Consider the following 27434-nt stretch of genomic DNA (forward strand, 5'->3'; position numbering starts at 1 on the left):
CAATGTGGGGGCTGCCCCGTGGACACCGGTGGAACGTTCAGACTGGGACCCCGGGGCAGAGCTGATGAAAGTGAGGCAGAGAGTTCCACAAACAAAGTAAATTACCTGCCAGGAAGGAAACCCCTCAGCAGCAGATATTTCAAATACATGAAAGAGAAATACTTTCCTCACAAATTGCTAAAAAAAAAAGAAATGGTAAATGTGTTGCTTTTCAGCATAACTGCATTCACATGCATAATCAGGCTGAAGAGACATCAGACTAGACACTGTACTTTATGGTATCTCTATTTCTTTCCTTCCACAGATACGAAGATTTCGCAGCTCTTTTCAGCAGAGGAAATGTGAGCTGGATGCTCTCAGTAATTCAATTGCTTGCTCATATAATCACATTGTAAAGATAACAGTAATGCTGTAAAGGGAGGGGAAAAAAAGACCAGCTTCTTCCACTCTCCTATTCAAAGTGTAAATGTCACGCTTTTTATGTGTGAAAATGAATGAATGAAGGAATCTTGCATATTTTTTAGGAGATTAATTCATACGTGCATCACGAATGACACACTTCTATCAGCAGAAGCGTGTTACACGATTTGAAGCAGGCACTGCAGTAGTGTCCATTGCTACCAGAGCCCAGAACCCACTGAGCGCTGGACGTGACGCAGCTGTGAGAGGAAACGGGGCCGCGGGTGTGGGGGCTCTGAGCCCACGTCCGCCCTGCAGGGTCCCCGTGGCAGCAGCCGCTGCCCAGCGGGGCAGAGCCGAGAGGGGCGCCAACAGGGCTCTGCTGAGCTGCGTGCAAATGTGGGAACACGCAAGCCAGTGGATCGTTCCAGAGGCTGATTTACTAGAGACAGTTTTCATTCTGTTAAATTTCTGCGTGCTGCAAAACCGCTTTGGTACCACATGTGCCTTATTTTGCACAATTTCTGTACTCGTCTGAGATGAGGAACCTCCCTTTCTTTCCCATACATTCTCACAGCACTCAGGGAACAGGTGGTCTGTGCTACAACAAATCGTAACAGCAGTAGCGCCTGTTATAATCAGGAGGGCATCTCCGTTTCTCTTCTTCAGTTAGCCGTGTGGAAGATGACAGTCAGGTTTATGTGTGATTTCCTAAATTTTAGCCAGATTTTAAAAGACTGTTGTAAGAAACACAAAGAAAGAAACCTGTGGATTTATTTCATTCTGTTCGCTGTTTTTTCTGGTGTACAAAATAGAAAAGAAATGAGAGCAAATAGGAAGCTATTTGAATTCAAGGTTCAGAAGATATATGTGAAAATTTGGAGCCTCTGAGAACAGCTCTGGCTCTTTGGTTTAACTCTGCATTCTGCACATACTCTTCGACAAGGAGAACTATCCTTTATTGATTGTCACAATCAACTTTTTTCTTCTTGCAAGTGGCAGATCAGTGCTGGAGACTTAGAAACAAGAGGAGAGTGTCACCAGAAAACAAATATCTCTAAGGAAAAGGTGAGTAGTGCAATTTCAAATTCAGAGTACATCTTCGAGCACTTGGTGTTGAAGTTTTTTGTTGGCTGGTTGGTTGGTGGTTTTGGTTTTTCTAATTTTTGAACTCTTTGAACTGTATTCTGCTTGACTGGATTGCAATAGTGTATTAGCTTTCACAATGAGCAATGTATGAGAAGGGAATATATTGGTATTAAAGTCTTATTCAGAAAACTTGTGGCTAGTGAATGGTTTCCTGGAAAAGTGAGTTATAAGTATGAATGGAGTATCCAAAAGTAAAAGTGTGTTCACTTTTAACTTGCCTTTAATTTTGTTATTCATATGACATCCATCTTTGACCTTTAAACAGGCTTTTTGTGACAGCAGTATTTCATATCTAAGTCCTTGACAAGTATAAATGCCTAAGAGAGCAGTCAGATTAATAGTTTGCATTGCATGTATGTAAGAAAATATAGTAAGTCACAGGGTCTTATTTTTCTATCGTTGTGAATATCAACAGCTGCTAATTATAAGCAGTTTAGGAATCCCATCGGTTGTGTTAATTTTAGTACATAGGCTCGTGGGTTTGGAAGTTCAAATCTGAGTTAGCTTGTTTGTCTTTCACTACGCAATAGTATTATTCTCACCAAACATTAATTAAGGAAAAGCAACCACGTTGTTGTTTGTTTGGAGAGGAATCCATGAAATTCCTCGACCACCACTGTTCTTGATGGTTCCCTGAACAAACTGTGACCTGTGTCCTCATTCTAACCCCCCCCTCGCGTGGTGCTGGGGAGCAGTGCCCATCGCCAGCAAAACTGCTCCTGCTCTCCTTGGTGCCCTGTGACCTGCCACGGGTCGGTGGGACAACAAACACCCCTTCTCCAGGCGCGTGGTTGGAAAATTCAGTGGAGTCCTACTCTTATACACATATATATTTATAAATTAATACATCATTTCTGTATCCAGATATGACGTGCAAACTGCACTTTCCACACTCACATATCCAGGTTTTGTTCTTGATGCTTGTAAGATAAGACACAACGATAACTAATTGCTTTATGACGAAAAAGGACAGAGAGGCCAGACTCCTTCCATCTGCAGGCATGCCTTTGGCTCACGGTTTTGCACGTGGGCTCCATACCTGTGAGCAGACGCCTCTTTCACAAAAGCTGAACTAGACCAAAGAAATGAGGGAGACCTCCCGTGTGAGAACAGGCGTGTGACAGCCATGGATGTACCAGAGATTTCAGTGTTTTTGTCATGCTGCCCGGGGGCAGAGGGCTGGAACTTCTCCCTTCCAACCCCACCAGGGCTGATGCTGCCTCCTCTTCCTCATCTTCTGGGCAAGTAGGATGTGCTTGCGCCTCCCCAGATAGTCCTGTGGTCCAGACTGGCAGAGGGTGACGCTGTGTTGACTGCCGGGGTTCAGGGTTCTCTGGGGCTCACCTCTCTGGAGTGTGTACGGGCAGAAATCGAGGCTCTGGGAGCTCTGTACTAGCAGAAATGTGCATATATGCAGATTTTAGTTGCCTCCAAACTAAAATGACAACATAAACGATGTTGCGTAGAGCTTTGCCATGGCTGGATGGTGGTTTATCTCTGTACATGACACTTAGAGCTGATCTTCCTCTGCAGTTAGAGCACGCACCAGGACGGCAGAGGCCAGAACCACCCTGTGGAGTCACCGCTCTTCCACGCGCTCCACCTGCTGCTGGAGGACAGACCCCGCTTCTCCTGCCACAGGGCGCGGGTGCCCCGGGACGTGCTCAGCAAGACCGGCCGCCCTGCAGCTCCTGGGACTCACAGGCAAGCGCAGCATGGTGAGGTGAGGGGTTAACGTCACCGGTGACAGGGCACATGCTGGAAACCCCACACGGCATTGCTGCGGGGTCAGGGCTCCTCCTGGCAGCACTGATGCCCCCCCACTCTGCTTTGTCAGCGTCGAGGATCAGGGGTTATGGACAGAGAAGCAGGAAGTAGAAAGTGAGTTTCTAATAACTCCTGTAAGTTGTTGTGAAAGCCAGCTGAACTCTCATTGTAACGGCAAGATCAGGAGTACCAGTACTAGTGCCACCCATTATTTTTTCCCTGTCCTCTGGGAACTTATCCTTTTCGTATCTCTGTTCTGCTGTGAAGTCATTATGTCAGCACTTCTCCGCACTCTTAGAGCCATTTTAATTGACTTTAAAAAATCTGTACCCAAAATGTGCTTTAGTAATACCTGAACTTAATATGATTTTTTTTTCCCCTGGCAAAAAAATAAGGTATATTTTCACAACGTTAGACCCCATTCTCTTGCCACATACCAAGGCCAACACAAAACCCAGCATCCCTTTCCCAGTAGCTGCCTGTCCTGGTACAATAGACATTACCTGGTTGACTGTCCCCTCCTACCCTCACCCATAATGAAATTTCTAGAGGGCAGAAACATGTTGACAAACAATATGTTGGTAATAGTGATGTTCACCTGGAGTGCTGGCCAGTTTCACAGTACACCAGTTCCCTGACCACCACGTCCCAAACCGTGACAGTAGGAATGGTCCACTGGATGGAAACCTGGAGCCATTTCAGAGCCTTTTGGACGCCAGTCCCACCCAGGAGTGCTCAGTCAGTAACCACAGGCACTGCCAGGCTCGATGGCAGAGCACTCTTCTCCAAGGACAGATAGCTTCAAAAGCATGGTGGCCACCAGCAGCTCCCAGCAGGTGGAACAGAGACAGCAGATGGCAGAGGAAACAGGCTGGACCCTGCTCCTGTTAGTAACCATCCACCTCGACATCACAGTGCATCGAGCGAGATTATTCCAAACTGCATTATCTCCTGGAATTCATATTTCTCCAATAGAAGTGATGATGGAGTCAGTTGCCTGGCTGAGCTGAACGTTATTTATCTGCACTTGATCTTTCCCAAGGTCATTGACAGATAGATGATTGATAGATAGATAGATAGATAGATAGATAGATAGATAGATAGATAGATAGATAGAAAAACGTTTGTTCTCTCTGTAGTTTGTGTCATTTTCATGTAATGTCATCTGATCCCCCAAATGTCTCTCACACTTCAGTGAGATTTATGTGAGGTGCTGGAAGAGTAGGATAAAGCTGATGAAAATCACAAACTTTGCAGAAGTAATTTGTGTTTGCCAGTTCCACAAACCTCACTCACACTATTATCTTTCACCCAGTAATATTGTTTGACACCTGAAATATGCTGTGTTGTCCATTCCATGTTTGTCAGGACTGGATTGTTTATATACTTCCAGCATCCATACACACAAACAAACATGCCCTGTCAAAACACTCAGCTTCACTCAAGTGACAGTTGCTCCTTTAATCAGTCCCAGGTTAAGTGGATGACGATGTGATTGAAATTGATTAATAAAGCATGTGGAAGAGGATGTCTCCGTGGCAGAGAAAGGGCTCTGTCTCCTGTGGTGCCTGCTGTGGTGACAGAGGGTCTCAGGAGAGCACACGTGGCTGGGCAGACCCTGCAGGTGAGCGCTGGTGGGTGCGGGAGCTGCTGTCCCCTTGCTCCTGGTGCTCCTGCCCAGCACACCAGCCTTGGTGGCTCCGCCGTGCTGGAGGCTGGGCTGCCTGCCTTGGAAAGCAGTGCTGGGGCTCCCCGGCATGCCCAGGGCGAGTCCATAGAAAACCGGCCCCTCTGCACAAATTCAGCACAGGGAGATGCACTCAAGGGGCTCTGGAGGTGCAGCTGCTGTTGTGCTAACCCTGTTACAGGAGGCTGGGCTGTTCGCAGACCATTTAAGCCCCTATGCAGGGTTAGACAAGTCAAGACTGCTCCCAGCCTGGGAAAACAGCCCTGCTCATGGCAAAATGTACTCCCCATGAAATGAGGCATACAGTCAGCCTCTGGATGGGATGCAGACTTCTCAAATGAACATTTGGAAACAGACAACCAAAAGAAGGGTTCCCAATGTTTCTGGGCATTAAAGCAGATTGGGAGGAGATTTCTCAGGTGGAAAAGACACACTTTTAAAGAGAGCTTGAATGGAAATCATTAAACACCTGGGATGCCCTTGGAATGCTCCCACACCACTGAGGCAGGCTCAGTGCCTCACCCGGCCGGGTCTCCTCTGGTAAATTGCAAAGGGCACACGCTTCCTCCGTGTTCCTCAAATATTCTCTATCTGAAATCAGAGTATTATGATTCCTGATTTTTTTTCCTGTACTCTGCAGGTTGAGAGTGGCCTGGCAAAACCAAATGCTTGGTTAGATTGTTGTTGCAGAGGGAGTGTGTGTACACACACTTGCGTGTATGTACATGCATCCACATGTGCACACACAGCAGTGATACTAACTTACTCCTTCTGCTACTGTGAATCAGTGAAAATCTTGCCCAATTTCTCATGCTCGGGAGTAAATTAAGGTGTTGCCGAAATCTGAATGTGGTGATACTGTGAGCAATCAGTTTCATTATGCAGGTTTTGTTGCTTCTGTGCTCCGTGAAGTGGGTGTTACCATTTATGTGTTAAGAATATCTACCTCAATGTTACTTAACTCAGTTGTTTTCCGTATTTCAGTCTCATCCTGATTTTCAAGATGAAGGTGAAGAGAACGATGAGAAATCTGAGGCGGCTCTAGAAGCCATCTGTACACACCCAGGTTCATGAAATGTTAGCAAAAACACAAATCCTGTTACCAGAGCTTCACACCTCTGACTCGCTAACTGGTTTGTTAACTAATTTTTCTTCAGGGTCAAAAAGAGGAATCATCGTAGCATTTACTAGTATCAAAGCAACTGATTAAAAATATTTCCCCTATTAAGGTTGACATTTAATTAGCTTAGCTCTGGTGAGCCTGCAATGTCTGAAAGAGAAATCCCTCAAAAGGCTGTATAAAGTCTCTTCATTAATGCTTTTTTGTAACTATCTGTAACTATCCTATATGACTTGGGTAGCAATTATGTCAAAACGACACTTATTGAGATTACAGTAAAACTGTCATGTAAAAGTGCCAATATAACTGTTCCAATAAGTCAAATAATATATTTAGCTTGTTAAAAAATACCCAGTCTTATCCCTATTTTGTTAAACCAGGAAGACGCAGTGCCACCCGTGAAGGCTGTAACGTGTGGATCCCGGGAGAGCCAAACAGGAGCTGCTTGCCCCAGCGCAGGCCCAGGTTTGCTGTCAGAGCCCCCGGGAACGCGCGCTGGCGGGGAGCGGACGCGGGGCCGTGTCACCGGCGCTGCCGGGGAGGGGACGCGGGGCCGTGTCACCTGCGCTGGCGGGGAGGGGACGTGGGACCGTGTCACCGGCGCTGGCCGGGAGGGGACGCGGGGCCGTGTCACCGGCGCTGCCGGGGAGGGGACGCGGGACCGTGTCACCGGCGCTGGCCGGGAGGGGACGCGGGGCCGTGTCACCGGCGCTGCCGGGGAGGGGACGCGGGGCCGTGTCACCGGCGCTGCCGGGGAGGGGACGCGGGGCCGTGTCACCGGCGCTGCCGGGGAGGGGACGCGGGACCGTGTCACCGGCGCTGCCGGGGAGGGGACGCGGGACCGTGTCACCTGCGCTGCCGGGGAGGGGACGCGGGACCGTGTCACCCGCGCTGGCGGGGAGGGGACGTGGGGCCGTGTCACCGGCGCTGGCCGGGAGGGGACGTGGGGCCGTGTCACCCGCGCTGGTGGGAGGGGACGCCCCGGAGAAGGGGCCGCTGCTCAGCGCTGTCTGCGCAGAGCCGGGGGGAAGGCGCTGGCCGTTACCTCGAGTGTGATCGGTAACTCCCTCAGACATTTTGCAGTGATTTCACTGGAAAAACAAAGGCACTTAGCAAAATCAGGGGGGGTGAAATGTCTTGTTCCATTTCACACAGCTCTGAGGAACAGCACCTTCGACACTTAAAGGTGCTTCGTGAATTCTAGCTCACATCCACACACACATTCTGCAAGTCCTCCTGGTCAGCTGAAAGCGACAGACATGCAAACTGTCACTTCTGCATGAATGAGCCAATATAACTGTTTTAATGTATCTAGTCATACATTCACTTTTCTGAAGTAAAAAGTGACAGAACAAGAGGAAATAGCCTCAAGTTGTGCCAGGGGAGGCATAGACTGGATTTTTGGACAAATTTCTTCACCCAAAAAAGGTTGTCAGGTGTTGGAACCTGCTGCCCAGAGCAGTGGAGTCACCATCCCTGGGGGGCTGAAAAGCCATGTAGGCAATAGCTTGTAGGGACATGGGTTAGTGGTGGACTTGACAGTGCTGGGTTAAAAGTCGGACTTGATGATCTTAATGGTCTTCTCCAAACTAAATTATTTCATGATTCTATGATTTTACTCTTAAAAACATGCTGGTTGATAGCTGCAAGCCTGTGGTCTGCAGGGCTGAACAGTAGGTAACAGGTTAGACTAGTTCAAAATCCTCCAATGTGTGAAAGAACACAACTACAGCCTATCTAACAGTCACCTGCAACCAAACAGCTGGAGGAAAAAGAAAGTAAAGAAGATACCAAAATACAGATTTGCTTGCACACCAATAATAAATAACAGGCATTTTTTGTTCCTTTATAGGGGAGCAAATACCTCAGAGATCAGAAAAGGGCTCTGGAGCTAAAATACAGAACAGTGAGGCAGTCTGGAAAAACCAATCAGCCAGAGAGAAAAAGCCTTTGAACACACAGGAACTGAAGTTCACAGCTGTGGCAACAGCGAAAGCAGTTCTGGGAACATTTCCTTGGTTATCGTCAGTTCTCCCTGCTGCACGTTCCGCTGCCTCTGCGCAGGCGCGGATCTTATTAATAACCTTCTGTGAACAAAAGGGACCTCTGAAATAAATGTGCAAGCTTTTGTGGTATTTTTTGCATTTTCCCACTGATAGCACTTGTTTTATTCTACATGGTTGAGGACAGTCAGACTTTCTGCTATTTTATCACTTTTATTACTTTTAATTTTTCATTTGAAGTTCCTTTGCTTCTGACTATAAGTCAGTCATCCTGAATACTGGGGATGGGTGTGGGAAACCATCAGCGTTAGTTTATAATGTAACCTGTGGAGGTTTTCAGCCTGTACTATAGAGCTTTATCTCTGTATCCAGGTAGAAGGCTGTTGGTATCGTCATACAATAAATTGCAGTAAATTTTAGTGATTTTCATCCAAAAAAAGTTTAAAAGATTCTAAGCCAATAAATAAGGAAAAAAATGTACTCTTGTTTTATACTCTGCTTACATGTGTATTTTCCTAATTCATTGAACAATTTGGAATCTTTAGAGTTGTTTGCCAGGCCCACTGAATTCCCTTTCCACCATTACATTTAACAGTCTTCTCAGTGGTTTCCATGTATCAATACTGCAAACGTGTGGCATGGAGAACGCTAAGGAATTAATAGCACATGAAATTTTGTCACTTGTAGTGCCGCAAATGTTAAGTTATGCCACTGAAATTGCATTTTAAGCAGCTTGAGATTAATGCAATTTGTCGTAAATGTCCTATATTTTAAATGTTATGTAAAATGTGTTTTCCAGGCATGCAGAGAAGCAAGGTTGGGAATAAAGGCTGGGAATAGAGGCTGCTTTACTAGGCTATTGCTAGTCAGATTATGCAGAAGGATTGCCTTTTTCTTTCCTTTACAGCAAAAATACCTTTGAATGTACAAGATTTCTATAGATGACTCCTAATCAAAAAAATACACACACATACATTCTGCACAGAGGATATATTTTTTATATATGGAAGGGAAAATATACATTATATATAATATATAATATTACATAAATATGTAATATATACATGTAGTGTTCATTTTATATGCATGTAAATATATATAATGAATATTTTGCTTTTTGCATATCATTAGGAAAAGATCAGGAAACCTCCTCATGTTGCTTTCTGTTTCTCTCTCTCTTCCTCTCTCTGTTTCAATATCTATCTCAATATCTATCTCTTCCTTTAACTTTCTAATTTTAAATTATCTACAGCATATAAAAATTAGAGACAGAGATAGAAGGGGGTGTGAGGAAGAGTCCTGATGTATTTTTCTTAATGGGACATAAATGCTTTATACCTTATAGCCTAGGAAGTACATGAAAACCTCACACTTACCAGACCTGTGACTTTGTCAGTGCATACCTGAAAGCATCACAAGCTACTGAAGACACATTGGTGCTAAAACTCTGCAGTGTAACAACGAGCAGAAAATAAGACGTTGCTCATTGGAGCAGAATGGAAATGCCGTGTGAGCGTAGCGGCTGTGACAATTTGGAAAATTTAACCCTAGGGATTTCATGACAGGGTTTTCTGTAATTTGATTTCTGTGACTATTTTTCTAAGGAGAAAATATTCAGCTTGGTTTATTCAGTTACTTTTACAAAAGCTTTGTGGCTTCCTATTTTTTGAGGGGTAAACTTGCGTTTTGATGAAATGAATGAGGAGTTGATATATCTTCTGTACGCACATGAGGACAACGGCTGGCTGTAATTTTACTTGGCTGAGTCAACACCCCGGTCAGACCCAGGTGAGTTCCCTACATCCGTTTCAGGAATCCGCCTTTCTCACATGGTGTGGTAAGGCCCTCGTTGGCGGCGGCCACCGGAGTTACGGACAGGACGCGCTGTGCCTGCGCTGCCCGGCGCGGCGGGCGCGGGGACACGTCTGGGGGTGGCAGGTGCCTCCGGAACCCCGTCCCTGGCTGTAGGGACACAACCCACCCACACGAGTGAGCTCAGAAATGAATCAACACGTTTCCTTGACTGGGTCAGGCACGTTTTATTTAATGACTTTGTGCAGCGTTCACTGGCATGACAGTAGACGGTCAAGTGAGTTATTTTCCATGGCTGAGGCCAAACCACAGCAAAGCTCCTGAGAAACCAGCACCCTGCAGGTGACTTGGGGTGGTCGTTGCCAGGAGCCAGGGGAGCTGTGACAGGGCCACTTCCAACTTCCACCTTTCCCTAAAAAGAAAACGGCTTAGCTGAAGAAATTGTACGAAAACATAAACAAACAGTTACACTCCCTCAAGAGGCCCTTAAACATGACATGTTAAGTCAGTAATTTCCATGTGACTACTTGTTTAATAACAAACTGTCTCCTGAGAGGTAATTTAATCTTTTACATCTAATTAGTCTTTCTGGGAATAATGCTGGATGTTGCAAGTAGGTATGAGTCATTATACCAATGTCTTTGAAATTTAGGATTAAACATGGCAATGAAAAAAACTTTAAATGTGTTTTTTAACTTCAGGAGCATCATATGGTTTAGTAAAAGATTAATTATTTTTTTTACTTCAGAATTAAAGTCTTTAGTATTCTTTTTATTAGGCAGCATTATTTAAAAGTCTGAATTAAACTCAAGAGTGGGATCCATCTACAGGCTGTTGCATCTGTGAATTATTGTAATATTGAAAATATAAAAGGAGATCTACATTTAGATGTACATTACTGACTATACAGGGATTAAACTTTTTTTTCTACTTTATTTTGTTATTATTAGCAGCACAGCTCCAAGCCGACTGAGACTGACCCTGCTCGTGAGGGCCGGTGGGGCGTGCGCGCAGGCCCTGGGGACACCAGCGTCCCTGCACTCTCCCACACACGTCAACAGCATCATGGCACCCGTGGTCCTGAATCCAGAATCTCCCACATGATTCAGACGAGGTAAACCTGATAACCGCTTTTAGCCCAAGCTGAGACCAAGGTTTGCCTGGTGACAGGTGGGTCATTTGATCTGGTGTTATCAGAACGGTGCAGACAGCCCCTTCGTCTCGCAGAGGGCACGTCCGGACCGCGTCCCGCGCACAGGCCAGCCCGCGCCGCCCGCGCACCCTGCTGGGCCCAGCAGCGCAGGCTCTGCTGAGCTCGGACTAAACACTGTTAGCACAGGGGCAGGGGGTGCCAGCCCGGCTCTGCCGAGCCGCTCGAGGAGTGCAGCCTCCTCACTGCTTTACTGTGCGGTACAAGAACGTAAAAGGAGAGGATTCTGCAAACAGGACTCTGCTGGACCCAAAGTCACGGATGGTATTTGGCAAAATAACATGGTGTCTCGTCAGACTGTTTGTCAGTCTCTTTCCCTGGGTCAGTTATTTTTGGTGATAAGCTGTCAAAGGAGAAACTAAGGTAGATTATGTGTCTCATTCACTTATTTCAACCATGCAGAACCTACCTGTCTCACTGGCCTTATTGTGACGTTACCCCTGTGAGAGCTCCTCCTTTTTTAGAGGAATGTTGTGAGTGTCTGTGGGTCCCAGGCTGTGCCTGGTGCAGATGGAGGGGAGCACCCCTGCCCGGCTGGACCCCGCTTGGCTCCAGCTCTGCCTAGTGGGGCTGCTGAAGACAAACAAACATTTTATTGTTTAATAAAGTACCAGGAGAAGAGCTGGATAGCCTTCTTTTATCATGTTGGGTTAAGTAGCTATTGATTTCCACCACATGTTTGTTTGCCTCTGCTTCCCAGAGGTGAAGTGCGTGGTGACTTGAGGAATTTGCAAAGGGAAAGATATGACAAAAGTCTTGACTACTGTAATCCACACTCTTCAGGCAGCTAGAAAAGTCCTTAAGGTACCACAGAAAGATTACTATTTATAAAGAAATAGCTGACAGCCGGGGACAGCTGCTGTGATTTTCTGTCATTTCCTAACTGACGTCACTGGAACTATTTGCATGAACTGAGTTGCCTGGTTTCCTTTCCAGAATGAATGATAGCAGTTATAGTAATAACAACAAGAACGGTTTTTGTCATGGAGTAATATGATTTTTCTAATGTGGACATGAATCAGAATACTGGCAGAAGACCTCAGTTTAGGTGTAAGGAAGTTTATATGTAGTATTAGCTCGAAGGTGAGACCATATTTCTAAAGCGAAGGACAAGACTGTGCCTTGCCAGCATTCTGCGAAGAGTAACTGAGAGCAAAGCACTCCAGGGCACATGGGTCTGGGGAGGCACCTGGATGAGCTGGCAGCCAGAGACACATCTGGCCAGCTGTGTGTGATTGATGTGCGTGTGTGAGATGGGGTGCATGTGTGTGTGAGATGGGGCGAGATGATGTGTAGCAGCAGCTGGAGCTGCAGCCTCGGGGCTCACGTGCCCTGTGTATGGGAATGTAGCGCAAGACTGGCAGGAGATTAGTTAAATGTAAATATGCTCAAGTGACTTGCACCTGTCTGTAGAAAAAGCACATACATCACACTAATTGTTTCACTGACCTTATGTGCTTGAAGAGTAGAACCTCTGCGTTAGATAGCACAGGCCTGTGAGAAACTCCAGGCACCTTATCACTATGGCTGAGATTCCTGCTTTGTTGTGAGAAAGAGCGGGAGGCTGCACCTGCCTGAAGCCTTGAAATACAGGCGAGCTCAGCGGGCCCGGTGATCTCCCAGCAGGGCTGAACTGACCAGCGCCTGCGTCCCCGCCGGCGTCACCTCTGCTGGGAGCTCAGGTGTGGCTTTGGAAATCCCCCAGAAGAGAGGGAACTAACATAAACCTTGCTCTTTGCAATGCATTCGTGGCCTCTGGCTCTTCTCGCGACGCGCCTGCGTATATGAACACAGCCTGGCACCAGCAACTGGGGAGACTGGGCTCCAGGGGCAGGTCCTGGGCAGCCTGAGCCCGGCTGCTGGAAGGATCTGCACTGCACATGTGTGTGTATGTACAGAATACAGCGTGTGTGCGAAACAGAGCGGTTTCTGCTGAAAGATCCTCATGCTGATTAGCCAGAGGGGGACAAGGATGTGACCCTTGGTGCTGTTTGTGTGACATGAGCGCTCTCACCTGCCAGCGTAGCGCCGTGCGGCCAGCCGTGCATATGTGTCAAATACGTGTGTTTGTCTGTGCCTATTGGAAATGTGCCCTCAGCCTTGCTGCTGGCTGGACCAGGACATGCGGCAGCAGCAGCCTTTATCGGGCTGCCAGATCTGGGCTGATTTCCCCTGATCCCACACAGATCCTTCCCCCAGATGTCCCTGCAGTCCCTCGGGATGGGAGGCTCAGCAGCTGACTCAGCAGCACCGGACAAGGACCAGAAAGGCTGGCAGGCTCCTGGTCCCTCACTGCTTTGTTTCAGGTTCCACCTTTCCATGCCTCATTTCAAGGGGCATCCTCCTCCCTTGGTATTTGAACGCGATTTTTGTGTTTATCTTTCCCAGGGCACTCTGTGTTCTCTGGATCGTTGCCGAAGGTTTAAACAGTGTGGTTTTTGTTCATCTGCTTTCACTGTTCAGCTGTCTCAAAGATCTGCCTTCCTGGGTCACACTGCGAGCAGGCTCTCTCTGCTAAATGCTACATCTTAATGGATATAAATCTGAACTTGGACTCACAAGGGCAAAGCTGTTGTGTCTAGCCCATTGAGCTGATGTGTGCCATGTTTAAAGTCTCTAAATACAAGTCTTTCCATAACAACTTCACATGCCTTATGCCTGCTATATGTCCTTACTGCCTCTCCATAGAATTCACTCTGCGATCGCTTCAGGGGCCACACCATGATTTTTTTTTGTTCTTTGCCTGGTATCTAGAATACTGTGGATCTTTCTGAAAAGAACAGGTTAATAATATTTGTGGTTTTATCAGCTTTTTGCAGTATGGTTAGTTTTTGCTGAGTGCTATTTCTCTTTATTTGTGTTGAGAAACTGTACCAGATTTCAGAATTTTTCCAGATTTTAGAGCACTCCGTGAGCAGAGAGGAGGTATCGTAGCAGACAAGATTATGTTAAAGACTTGTGTGCTACTTGTTCAGAATCTTTTCCTCACCTCCCTGATCTCTCCTGGCTCTTACGTTTATTTTGTAGAACTCCAGTGGGTTTGTAGCAGTAACAGCCAGCTGTCCTGTGTACGGATATGAACAGTCTGACAGTGCAGTGATCACAAGCCTGCCCTGTGCTGTTTGACTTTCAAAACCTAAATGTTGAACAAAGGAAAAGTAGGATGATTAGACACTGCACTGACTTAAAATGAAACAATGGCTGAGTCACTCTCAAAAGATGGAGATAAAGGAGTGAAAGAGACTTGCAGGAAGGATAAACTTCAAAGACGTGAGACAAGCAGGGTTCGCCAAGCATTACAGCAGCTGGAAATTCTAACACTGGTTCCCCAGTTAAATTAGAACAATGAGGCTCAGTTCAGTTAAATCTACCACGAGAAAAAAGGCTTATACTGCCATCCAATGTGTATCTACCAAGGGTGGATAAATATTTTCAGCTGTAGGAGAGGGAGGACAGTATGTTTTCCCCAATCCTTGGTCAAAACGACAGCTTTCCACAAGCTCCCTTTGCAGGACAAGTCTTCCCATTATTTTGGCTACATATTCCAGCAATTATCAGGTTTCGGAGTGCTGTCCCCCCGGGGCAGACGGTAGGGAAGTGGTACGCGCTGGGATGGGCAGCCGGGCCATGGAGAGGAGCGCTGGCGGCAGGGTGCCCCTGGACACTGCCTGGAGCAGCTTTCCTCAGGAGCCTGGAGGACGGTGTTGGGATATGAGAAGCTCTGGTCCTGCAGGGTTAAGCCTGCACCCCAGCCAGCTTATGGCCTGAGACGGTGTCTGGAGAAAGCAGACGATACTCGCTTGGCAGCCACGTCCTTACATTGAATTGGTAGGATTCAAGAATTTAGGGCTTGTCTTCATTAGTGACCCCTGCCTGAACGTGCCATCCCCGTTAACCTGGTTTGAAACACTGAGATAAAGATAAAACAGACCCGGGTATTACAAAACTGCAATGCTAGTGAGGGGGGAGGGTCCTATTGCAACACAATGCAATTGTATTGTAATGGAGTTACTGGGAAAGCAAAATCTTCCTGGATGTGTGCAGCTGGAAAGCAAACTAAAGCACATTTTCATGCACTAAAACAAAAGCAATAATCACCAAATTTTGTCTTGTAGAAAAGTGCCAAAACTCCTCAAAATTAGATATTTTTGGAAAAGAAAAATAAATTATTATGATGGTCAAGAAAACCACGCTGCCCACCCCTCCGCTCCCAGTTGGGGCAAATACGGAGTGAAATGCCAGCAGTTGCAGGGGCATTGCCGGGGATGATCCGGTCCCAGGTGAGTCTGCTGCAGGTGGTCCCAGGTGGACCCCCCCGGTGCAGGTCACCCCCGCAGACGTGCCGTCCCCCCGTGCACCTTTCTACTTGCACAGCCTTCCTCGTATCTTTGCCCTTCCCCAAACGGTTTCTCTCCAAACGTGTCCTGCGTGGGTTTTTTTCCACGTGAGACGCCCCCCCAGCCTTTGCCATCCGCTCTCGTGTCCCCACTCCCTCCTCTCTCCCCGCCAGCCCCCCCATCCCGCGCTGCTCCCCCGCTAGCCCCTCTGCCTGCGGACCCCCGGGGCGCCTGCACCACTCCACGCCGCTCATTGTCTCCCCACCCGCCCGCTTCTCTGCAGCCCAGCCCCACGGCAGTTGTGTTCCCTGGGAATTCGTGGTTTGCAGTTGTTCTCCTTTCTGTGCAGCTCGCTGCCGCCCGCCCGGCCCGGCCATGGGCGCCGCGGGGTCCGGGCGGCGCTGCCGCTGGGGAAGGAGCCGCCGCCGCGCGCCCGAGCGGAACCCGCAGCGCCGGTGCCGCCCGGTGTCGTTGCTGCTGCCGCCCCGTGGCCGCAGCCGGTACTGCAGCCCGGGGGGAGCCAGCTCTGGCCCCCGGGAGTGGCATCATTGCTGTTGCTAAAAAGCCCTTTTTATGTTACAAAAGGCAATTAAACAAACCCTCAGGCTCCCCTCTTTTCTTTTTCTTTTTTTTTTTTTTTCTGGGGGGGCGGTGAACAGTGAGGGATTTAGGTGGGGGAGAAGCATCCTGGAAGGGGGATGGGGTTGAAGCTGGACTTGTCCCAATGGGGCAGCATTCTAGAACCAATGAGGACCAGGTGGCCTCCTGTACCCCTAGGGAGAAATCGGTGTGCTCAGCATGCTTCCTGAAATGCCTGTACACCACTGCACGCAGCACGGGGAATAAGCAGGAGGAGTTAGAATCCTGTGTTCGATCAGAAGGTTACGATCTAGTGGCAATTACAGAAACATGGTGGGACAGCTCACATGACTGGAATGTGGTCATGGATGGCTATGTCCTTTTCAGGAAAGACAGGCCAGCCAGGCGTGGTGGTGGAGTTGCTCTCTATGTGGGAGAGCAGCTACAATGTACTGAATTCTGCCCAGGAGCAGATGAGGAGCAAGTTGAGAGTGTATGGGTCAGGATCAAGGGGCAGGCTGGCAGGGGTGGTACTGTTGTAGGTGTCTATTACAGGCCACCAGATCAGACTGAGGAAGTTGATGAGGCCTTCTGTGGGCAGCTGAGAGTGGCCTCACAGTCACAGGCCCTGGTTGTTGTGGGGGATTTTAACTTCCCTGATGTTTGCTGGAAGGACCATTCAGCCAGCCAGCCACAGTCCAGGAGGTTCCTCCAGTGCATTGGTGATAACTTCCTCATTCAAACAGTGGAGGAGTCGACCAGGAGAGGAGCACTGCTGGATCTCATCCTCACTGACAAGGAGGGTCTGGTCGAAGCAGTAAAGGTCGAGGGCTGCCTGGGTTGCAGTGACCACGAGATGGTGGAGTTCAGCATCTTTTGTGGTAGGACCAGGGCAATAAGTAGAATTGCAACCCTGGACTTTAGCAGGGCTAACTTTGGCCTTTTCAAGCAATTGCTGGGGGAAATCCCATGGACAAGGCTGCTTGAAGGTAAAGGAGCCCAAGATAGCTGGGTGGCATTCAGAGATTGCTTTTTCCATGCTCAGGATCAGAGCGTCCCCACATGCAGGAAGTCAAGGAAGGGAGCCAGGAGACCTGCGTGGTTAAATAGGGATCTGTTGGGTATGCTCAAGCAGAAGAGGAGAGTTTACAGGTCATGGAAGCAGGGTCTGGCCACTTGGGAGCAATATACGGCTGCTGTTAGAGAATGTAGGAAGGCAGCTAGGATAGCCAAGGCCTCCTTAGAATTGAACCTGGTGAAAGGGATCAAGGGCAGCAAAAAGAGCTTTTTCAAACACATAGCAGATAAAACTGACACCAGAGGCAATGTATGCCCACTGATGAATGGGGTGGGTGCCCTAGTGACAGAAGATACAGAGAAGGCAGAATTACTGAATGCTTTCTTTGTCTCTGTCTACTCCGCTGGAGGCTGTCCTGGGGAACCCTGTACCACGGAGAACCCGAATGAAGCCAGGTCAACGGAGGAGTTTGCTTTAGTCGATGAGGACTGGGTTAGGGAGCAATTAAGTAGTCTGGACATCCATAAATCCATGAGTCCGGATGAGATGCACCTGCGGGTGCTCAGGGAGCTGGCTGAAGTCATTGCTGGACCGCTCTCCATCATCTTTGCCAAGTCTTGGGAAACGGGAGAGGTGCCCGAGGATTGGAGGAAAGCAAATGTCACTGCAGTCTTCAAAAAGGGCAAGAAGGAGGACCCGGGTAATTATAGACCGGTCAGCCTCACCTCTGTCCCTGGGAAAGTAATGGAACAGCTTATCCTTGGTGTCATCTCAAGGCACATCAGGGATAAGAGGGTTATTAAGGGCAGTCAGCATGGCTTTACTAAGGGTAAGTCATGCTTGACCAACCTCGTAGCCTTTTATGAGAATGTAACAAGGTGGATGGATGGTGGCAGAGTGGTGGACGTGGTCTGCCTTGACTTCAGCAAAGCGTTTGACACAGTCTCCCATAGCATCCTAGTTGTTAAGTTGAGGAGGTGTGGTCTGGACAATAGAGTAGTGAGGTGGGTTGCAAACTGGCCTAAGGAGAGAAGCCAGAGAGTGGTGGTCAATGGTGTGGAGTCCAGTTGGAGGCCAGTATCTAGTGCAGTGCCTCAGGGGTCAGTACTGGGGCCAATATTATTCAATATATGCATTAACAATTTAGATGAGGGAACTGAGTGTACTATCAGCAAGTTTGCTGATGACACCAAGCTGGGAGGTGTGGCTGACAAACATCTTTTCAGAGAGAGGGAAGTTATGAAATGGAAGAAATGAAATGATCAAATTTTATCCCAACAAATTGGGATAAAAAGAGGGAAAAAGGCTGGTCCGGGAGGGAACTGGGCAGGCTGGTAACACAGATTGCTGCCCTCCCCTGCCTCGAAGGATTTCAGTTAAATCCGTGTGGTTTTAGGGATTGTTTCAGAGTGGTTTCCTCTGCAACTCCACTGCTGATGCTAAAAACACAAAATATTTTGATTTTCGTTTAAAAGATGAAAAGTCCAGAGAAAAAAGGGGGAATTTTTTTTTTCAGCACTTTTGCCTCAAGGCAGTGGAACAGAGCCCTTTTATTAATCAATTCCTCCCCAATTTGGGGGTTTCTAACTTGCGGGCACTGTTTTGAGGTGGAAAATCCCCATTGCCCAGCACGCTGGGGAAAATGCTCCACACCGGACAAAACCTCCACAAAACCAGAGGATTAAAAGCCCCGACAACCCCCCGCCCCGGCTTTGAGCTGGAGCTGTATTTTGAGACAAAATATGCCCAGATTGGTGTCTCTTCGATATAACAAGCTGACGATTTAAAAAAGAGCCTTTTGAGCCCCGTAGTTATAAACGCCCTCCGACGATTTCCCCGCAGAATTGCAAACCCGCCCTCCGGCTCCGCCCACCGCCAAGCAGGGCAGGCTTAGCGGCCACGCCCCCTCTCGCGAGCCGCAGTCCTCACTCAGGTCCGCTCGCAGGAGGGTCCGGGGGGCGGAGTGGGAAAAGGAGCAACCAATGGGACGGCGCGGTGGAGCAGAAAGCAGAGTGCACCGCCTCCGTCCTGTGCCTGCAGCTGGATCTCTGTGAGCGTGCTTGGGTCTCGGTGGGTGCCGGGGATTAAAGGAATTGGGGGGGTGGGCGGACCAAGGGGCTAAGGACGGGAGGCTGCGTGAGCGCTCGCTGCGGCCGGCTCCCGGGGGTCTGGAGGCAGGCGGCTCAGGGCAGCCCCCGCGGAGGTCCCTGGGGCTGGCAGAGGAGCAGGAGACGACAGCCGGCCGGGGGCAGACGTGGAGTGCGTCCCCAGCTCGCCAGAGCTCCCCCCGAGCTTTCTCCCGCGGCCGCGCTCGCCCCGTGCAGCCGCCCCCAGCTCCGGCAGCTCCTGCGAACCCGTCCCGTGTCAGGAACAGGCCGCTCCCAAGCCCCGTCGTGAAGGCAGCAAGCCGGCCTATAGTCTAAAAGTAGCCAGCCTCCAGTACAGGTTATTAGCTTGAGTGTGTTGCAAAAATGAGATATTTTTACTGTTTGTTGTTTTGTCAAAGGCAGCACTACACAGTTGTGTGATGGTGCATTTTGAAACAGTGAGAGCACTAGTGTGTGTTTGATACCGAGTATATAGGTGAACTATGGAAACTGTAGAGTTATCTTGTACCATTTTATATGCTGTGTCTCAACAGTGCACTAGCACTGAAGCAGGGGTGTAGATTGTCACTGACAAACACTTGGCTGAGACTTTTGAAGTTGCTTGAGGAACTTGTATTCTAAGAGATTTTGATACCACTTACGTGTAACATTAACCTGCCATCATTGCCTAATAGTAGTCCTGCTTTTTAACTTTTTATTTATAGCTAAAATCTTAACTGTATCAATGCATTTTTCATTATACTAATTAAGAGGACTCTGTTTTGACATATTAATAGTGAAGTCAATTCAAAGGGTTCAACCAGTTCAGTCTGTACAGATTATGGTTTTCTGCATTACAATTTCTAGGAACAGTTTTCATGAAACCCGCACTTGATTATGTATTCTGCTTTCAAAACTGATGTGTTTTACAGGCTGTAGAACATGGAGATGATGCTACTAACTACTGCCAGAAACATATGACATAGAGTGGAAGCTGAAGTAACTCTGCAGTAGCAGTTTGGACTCTAGTAAGTGGGAATGTATATTAAATTTTGCACTGATTTTTGTAAAATGGGCAAATGGGTAAGAATAATCAGCATCTGGGATTAAGCTTCAGGATGTAGGATGGGACTAAGGAAACTGCTAACTTGTTGCAAATTTCTGCAGATCACTGCAACTTTCAAACTACTTTCTTTCTGCCTTGTTTCTAGTTTAGCTTTGCAAGAACTCTTCAGGCACATATGGAAGATATTGAAAGTAGATGCTTCCCCCCATCCCCTCCCCTCCCATTGGATCAACTCAAATGAGTACAATCCTCCATGCCAAGATTCGTAATACTGAACTTAATTACTGAAAATATTATTTTGCTCAGCAGTGCTTTTTCCATTATCAGTAGCATTATTGTAAGAGGGAGTTCTTTTTAATTCTCCATGATTAATTGCCCAACATTATTAGAGTTGTTTGGACCACAGAGTGTTTTCTGCAAGTGATAACGAGATTCCTGACTAGTAACGATTTGGTTATTTTCATTCTAGTGGTGTGAAGTTTCACAAGTGGTGGTGACCTTCAGTTTGTAGCCTTTTACATGAGTCCTAGTAGAGAAGAAACATTTAAAGTTGAGTTTAACTGCACTTTAATTATCCTGCTTCTCTTGCCACTTCCTCTTCTCCCCTTTGTGTCTTTTTTCCCCTTTTCTGCCCCTTTTGTTGTGTGTTGTGTTTTTTTTTTTTTTCCCTTGTATCCGCACACACTTTTTGGTTTATCACTTGATCAGACTGGTCCACTTCAGGAATGCAGTTTAACAGTTGCCCGTTGTGGCAAAGGCCCAGCCTGCTCGTCACCTGATGGTTTCTTCAGTGTGCTCGAATTCAAAAATAAGTGCTGACTTCTGGTACATGTATCCTGAATCTAAGTCTTATTTCCAAGCATGATGAATAGGCAGTAGAAAGGTAGTTGATCTACCTTCTTTTTCCTCTAATGTGCATGTGAATGTCAGCATTCGAAGTTTGTATATGAATTTTCAGTGCACATGACGTATTTGGGGTATGATAACGAATGTTGTGTGTGTATGTAAGGTTAAGTTCAAGCAGCAGATGATTATTTCAGTAATTTAATCTATATTTGATTCAGGCTTTATGTAACTTGCAGGTGAGAAATACTGAGGTTTAGATTTATTAAAGATGCTGCTTTATTTACATTTCTCTTTGAAGAACTGAAGAAGTGAGGAGACAGACCTTGCTGCTTTCTGTGTTCAGAGATGGAACGTGTTACTCAAGTGGAAATACTTTCTTGACTGCAGAGTTTGCTTAAGAGGACAGATTAAACTCCTGTTACAGACAAACTAACGCTTTGCAAACCTATTGTAGATGTCTGTATTGACTTTATTTAGTTGACAAGTGTGTATTTGTATTTTAATTGACCTTGCAACAATAAAATCCTATGCATATGTGGGCTTTATGTTTCTTTTGCATATGTTGAAAGAATGAGGGTAAAGAGAGGAGCTGCTTCCAAGTAGGCCTGACTTTACTGCATTAAGCAACATATAAATAAGAATTTAAGAGTCTTTCTGTTATTTAGACTGCTGAACCTTTCTAGATATTTTAGCATCCAAATTGTTAGCTTTGTGAGCCATTTCTTTCCCATGTGTTGGGTGTTGCTGTCATGGATTGCATATACTCTCCTCTGGCTACTGTTGGAATTAGCCGCTGTAAACACTACGTAAAAGTTGAATATCTAGCATAATTAAGATTTCTTCCTTTCATGTTGAGGAAGAACACCAGGAGGACTCTGCATTTTGTAATATTGAGTTTTGATTTGAAAATGCTATATTTTTCAGATATGAGATGCATTTCAAAGTTAATTACACAAGGTTTGGACAAGTATTACAATGTGCTATTTAACATTATAAAATTTTTATTTCCTCCACTGATCTTAAAGTGCTCTAATTTCAGAGATTTGTCAAGGCTGCTGCTGATACAGTTTCTGAGGATGATTCTGAAGGCTGATGCCAACAGAACTTTGATACTGCAAGAGACAAGTGGAATTGCTGCAGAAATGCTGAACTGGCAAGAACAACATTAAAACACATTTGTTTTCTTCTCATTAGTAAAACATGTGTGGATTATTACTGTAGTATCTGAAGCATTGTTGAATTTAAAATCAACTGCTGCACAGTGGAGCTCAGCAGACTTGAGAACCACTCAGCTGGTGTGAGGATCAGACAGGTATAAAGCAACTTTGCTTTTTAAATGATGAGGATGATGTGCTTTGTTTTGGAAGACATCAGATTTTGAATGTTTAAGGAAGCTGTAACTACCTCGATGTTTCCTTCTTACCGCAGTCGGATTTCTGGTTCTGTCTGTCGAGTTGTGCTCCTCTCCCGCACCACGTGGTGATCGTGGGGCTCAGCGTGAGGGGGGGCAAGGAGGGCGGGGGTGTCCGTGGACTTGAATAAGTTTTGTTTGGGGTTTTTTAAATGCCTCTGTTGACACATTGTATAAAAACTGATTGCTGCAGTGCTAATGAATGAACAGGAGGATAAGCAACAGATTTGAGAACCTGTTTGGGTTTTGGTTTATTGAAAAATTATTATTTAACTCAAAAAGCAATAAGATCTTGCAGTGGTCTTCTAATACTTACTGGTAGCTTTTTAATGTACTGGTTTGGAACTTTGAGATTATATTTGATATGAAGTGGCTGTTCCATCGTGGAATATTGCAGGAGTAAACTCTTGCATTTCAGCATTCCTGGCAGATCTGCAGCTTGATAAAGACCTGAGGCTGTTTAGTTTAATCAGACTTTTGTAGATCCCACCTTCACTGTTCAAAGCACTGGCTGTCAATGTGTTTTCTGGTGTTGTCACTTCTTTCTGAACAAAGACGACAGAGGTACACAGCTCTACTGGTATTGTCTGTTTTATTTAAACATGGAACTTTAACTTGAAAGCTTAGAGAGCTGTGGTCTGTGGTATATCTTAGTATCTGCATAAGAATTTACAAACATTACACTTATGCCAACCAGCACGGAACTTTTGTGAGTGTGAACTGCTGTGCAGTTAGAAAGAAGAAAGGTGTGTGAGCTAAACCAGCAGGAAGGCTGCAGCCGTGTAACCTGGGGGGCGCAAACGGCACGAAACGGGCTGCAGCGGCGGAGCCCTCGGTCCCGGGCTGTCCCGGGCAGGCGGCAGAGCCCTCGGTCCCGGGCAGACGCAGCCTGAAAGCTCCCGGCCCCGCCCTGCGGGCGGACAGCGCCGCTCTGCGGCCGCCGGTGGCTCCGGGACGGGAGGCGAGGGGCGGGGGGGGGCAGTGCCGGGCGCGGAGGCGGGGGGGGTGGGCGCGCAGCCCGGTGGCGGACGCGGACGGGATTGGCTCCTGCGCGGGATGGGCGGGGACACGCTGCGTAGTGCGCGGGCCGCGGAGCGCGTGCCGGCGGTGCGGCGGCTGGAGCAGCGCGCGAGGAACGGCGGGGCCGGCGGTGAGCGAGGGGCGGGCGGACAGCGGGGAGACTGGACGGGGCCGGGCCGGGACCGGGTGAGGGGCGAGGCTGGAGGGTGACAGACGGGCTGGTTTCGGAAGGAGGAAGGCGAGGGGCAGCCAGCCGCAACAGCGCGGCCCCAGGCCGGGGCGAGGGGGAAACACGCGGGCGGCTGTGAGGGAAGGGAGCCCCGCGCTGAGCGCTGCGCGGGGCTCGCGCGGGGCCGTGGGGCGGAGGGGGAGCCCCCGTAGTGACACAGGACAGAGGGAGGAAAGCGAGCGGGAGGGGGCAGCGGCGGGTCGGGAGCGGCGCAGGCGGGGCCGGGGGCGCGAGGGGCGGGGGCGGCGCTGCCGCGGGGAGGGGCCGGAAACGGTGGGAGCGGCGGAGGAACCTGAGGGCGGGACGGCGCGGGAGGAGCTTGGGCGGGAAAAGCTGAGGTACCTCGGGGAGGGGATGATATCGGGGGAGGCTTTGACAGGAAAGGCTGAGGTACCTCGGGGAGGGGATGATATCGGGGGAGGCTTTGACGGGAAAGGCTGAGGTACCTCGGGGAGGGGATGATATCGGGGGAGGCTTTGACGGGAAAGGCTGAGGTACTTCGGGGAGGGGATGATATCGGGGGAGGCTTTGACAGGAAAGGCTGAGGTACCTCGGGAAGGGGATGATATCGGGGGAGGCTTTGACGGGAATGGCTGAGGTACCTCAGGGAGGGGATGATATCGGGGAAGGCTTTGACAGGAAAGGCTGAGGTACCTCGGGGAGGGGATGATATCGGGGGAGGCTTTGACGGGAAAGGCTGAGGTACCTCAGGGAGGTGATGACATCGGGGGAGGCTTTGGTGGGAAAGGGTGAGGGACTTAAAGGAGAGGACGGAAGGGAGAGAGGTTTTGGTGGTAAAGGCTGAGGTACCTCAGGGAGGAGATGGCATCGCAGAGGCTGCAGTGGGAAATGCTGAGGTAGCTCTGGGACGGGATGGCACTAAGGTGTGGTTTCAAAGGGAAATGCTGAGGTACTTTGAGGAAAGGATGCTGGGCAAGGAACTATGAACACATCAGATCGGTTAAGAGAATGTTGATGACAGAAATTTCTACAGTAAAGTATTCCAGCAAAGACAGGGAGATGAGCAAAACTTATATCAGGCCTCCTAGGATTCCTGCAGGTTAGGGGACAGGGATGATGAGGTTGTTAACTCAGTCCTAACTTTTTCTTTCTCTCCCTCTCTTGCAGCACCAGACTGAATGGAGAAGCAAGTGGATGGGAAGTTCTTGCGCCACGACACAGACCACATTTATTACTCTTGCCCTCCGAGACCCGGAGAACCGAACCGTTCTCATCGTGCCTTGAAGCAACCTCTGCTCATGCGCTTCTGCCAGGGAGAAGGCAGAATGGCAGTAGCTCGCCACGTTAAACAACAGGGTGTACACTCTGCAGCTTTCAAGCCCAGCTCTGCGTTAGCTCACCCCTGCAATTTTGCACCGCCCACGCAAATTTGAGTTGTCGCTGGTTGTTGCAGCGTTTGGCTTTGGTGAGGACAGCGTGTGTTTGTCAGCAGTTGGTGTAGGGTGGAATCCTGAGGAGAAAGTGATATTTCCGTGCCAGAACTGGTTGGTGTTTGCATGGTATTGTGGTAGTTGTTCCCGCAGGTGATCAGTGCTGGAGTGTTATTGCAGGATGAGGGGATTTTGAAGGCTTGTCTGTGAGATGCAGTAGAGGCAGCAGTTGAAAGCGAAAGGCTGAGATTTGGAGAGTTTGTCGGTGGGTTTTGGACAGTTGTCAGTTGAAGAGTTGGTTGTTTGCAGGTGAGGTGTAGGGCAGAGGGTGAAGCTGACTTTGCCTGGGCGGCGCAACTGGATGGGTGTGCAGAGCTGAGGAGAGCGGGCTTCTGCGGGTGACCCTAAAGCTGGAGAAGCAGCCAGCGGCAGCTCCAGACAGTCCCGCAGGGCCGGGCAGGGCCAGTGTCCTGGGGCACAGCGAGCGTGACCCTCCGCAAGCACCAAACAGCAGGTGAGGACTGTGGGGATTTGTACTGAGCTATGATATCTCTAAGGCATGTGCGAGGGGCCGGGGCCAAGGCAAGGTGGGCTCGCTGTGGGGTGTGGGGAGGTGTCAGCCCCCGGACTCAGCCCCTGTCTGATTGTAGTGCCCTTGGGCTGGTGTAGCTCAGTCCTCTGTGCGTTTCTCTTCAGGTGGAGCAGCGTGCAAAGGAAAAGCAAGGAAGGAGAGGAAGGTGGTGAACCTATGAGGAAGAGTGTAGCGAATCTGGCGTGGACTCACGGTAAGGTGCCATGAGAGACATTTATTACAAACTCAGGTTTGCATTTATACTCGCTATGATGCTTGCTCAAGCATTTGCTCTTTAGCTAAGTTAGACATTACATGAGCGATGTAACTGCCATATACGCATTTTTTTCTATAGTAAGCTGTTCCTTCTGTCCCTGATGTATCAGTCCTGTATCTTAGTAGTCATAATTTTTCCCCAAGTAGATGAATATTTGCAAGCAGCTTTATCTCCAGTCGCTACCTGTTCATATAATTCTCATTCATCTTTGTGCCATGTCTCCAACTGAAATGTACCAGTTGTAGGAAAGTCTAGCACATGATTAGCAATCCATTCTAATAAACTCACCAATCAGACCCCTGATACATCCTGATTTTGCGTTTGTAGCGCATGTTGAAGGACATCCAGGGTTTGTCTTTGCTTAAGGGATAACTTCCCTCCCATGATTCCCAATCGCTCACCTTTCGTTGGTGGTGGGCGCGCACTGTCCTGGTTCCCGGTCCTGTTTCCTGGTTCGATTGGGCTTCGCTACCAGAGCGGCTGCTGCCTTTACCAGCACGCTGAAAGTCCCTGTTCCAGGGCGCCATTTGTAGCGAATGCGGTACGGACTCTCTTTTAAGGTGCAATGAGAGATGTTTATTACAAATTCAGGCTTGTGTTTATACTCGCTATGATGCTTGCTCAAGCATTTGTTGATTAGCTAAGTTAGTCATTACATAAGTGATGTGTTTTGTGTTCCCACCAAAGTCACTGCCATAAACACCTTTTTTGTCTATCACAAGCTGTCCCTCTGTCCTTGATGCATCAATCCTGTATCAACTCCTCTGTCCTTGATGTATCACATAGCATACAGTCCTTTGTTCTTGTATTTTTCCACTAATGCTTGTTCTCATGCTGTTGACTCTTGCAGTTTCTCATGTGCCCGGTCTTCCGCGTACTGACACAGAAGAGCGATCACGAAAGAGGATTGGAGCGCACCTGTGAGTCAAGCAGAGTCAAGAAAGAAGATGACAGTGGTGGACCTGTGAGTCAGGAGGGGACAAAAGAGGAGAAAGGTGATGGAGCTACGAGTCAAGAGTGAGGAGGAAGATGGGCAGCCTGAGCCAGCGAGAAGGAGAATGTATCCTTAAGCACAGGGAACGATCTGTGATTAGTGCGTCCCCCTCCCACCCCTAGAAACCGTGCTCGGGGGTAAAGTGGTAAAATGGGAGCAGGGGCTGTTGGCTGTGTTTTGGGAGGTGGGGGTGGTGAGCAGGGGCTGGGCTCTTGGACTTGGGAGCAGTTAAGGGAGCAGGGTGGTCATCCCTTGGGAGGTGTCTGTCTGCCAGCAGGTAAAGGAGGGGGAAGAGGATCCTGCCGGGGTGAGGGCCTGGCCAGCTCTCCACTCCCAGGGCTCTTGATGCTGATGTGGTGTGTTGCTGTAAGTGCCAGGGGTGACTGGCAAAGAAAGTCTTTGTGGGGTGCATGCTGGGAAACTGTGCTGCTACGGAGGGGCTGGGTTGGTGGGAAGGCCTG

The 27434-nt window shown here is 48.4% G+C and overlaps 2 long non-coding RNA genes across 11 annotated transcripts; both read left to right on the top strand.

The window, feature by feature from the left end:
• The first annotated feature begins 674 nt into the window (after positions 1–674).
• LOC136102834 (uncharacterized) lies at positions 675–15961 on the top strand. 10 transcript variants are annotated; one of them, XR_011739500.1, is made up of 6 exons: positions 675–1467; positions 3082–4939; positions 5987–6587; positions 7975–11051; positions 15263–15427; positions 15834–15961. It is a non-coding gene; the product is annotated as an uncharacterized lncRNA (long non-coding RNA). The 10 variants fall into 10 exon arrangements; XR_011739501.1 differs by lacking the exons at positions 15263–15427; positions 15834–15961 and adding an exon at positions 13536–13812 and having other exon boundaries at positions 7975–9913; positions 10888–11051; XR_011739503.1 differs by lacking the exons at positions 15263–15427; positions 15834–15961 and adding an exon at positions 13536–13812 and having other exon boundaries at positions 7975–9913; positions 10891–11051.
• A 3063-nt stretch (positions 15962–19024) lies between these two features.
• Positions 19025–27396, top strand: LOC136102511 (uncharacterized). Its single transcript, XR_011739509.1, has 6 exons — positions 19025–19151; positions 20101–20196; positions 22120–22392; positions 24869–25645; positions 25828–25916; positions 26830–27396. It is a non-coding gene; the product is annotated as an uncharacterized lncRNA (long non-coding RNA).
• Positions 27397–27434: the final 38 nt, after the last annotated feature.

Source organism: Patagioenas fasciata, chromosome 5 (genome assembly GCF_037038585.1).
Source record: "Patagioenas fasciata isolate bPatFas1 chromosome 5, bPatFas1.hap1, whole genome shotgun sequence".
NCBI classification, from domain to species: domain Eukaryota; kingdom Metazoa; phylum Chordata; class Aves; order Columbiformes; family Columbidae; genus Patagioenas; species Patagioenas fasciata.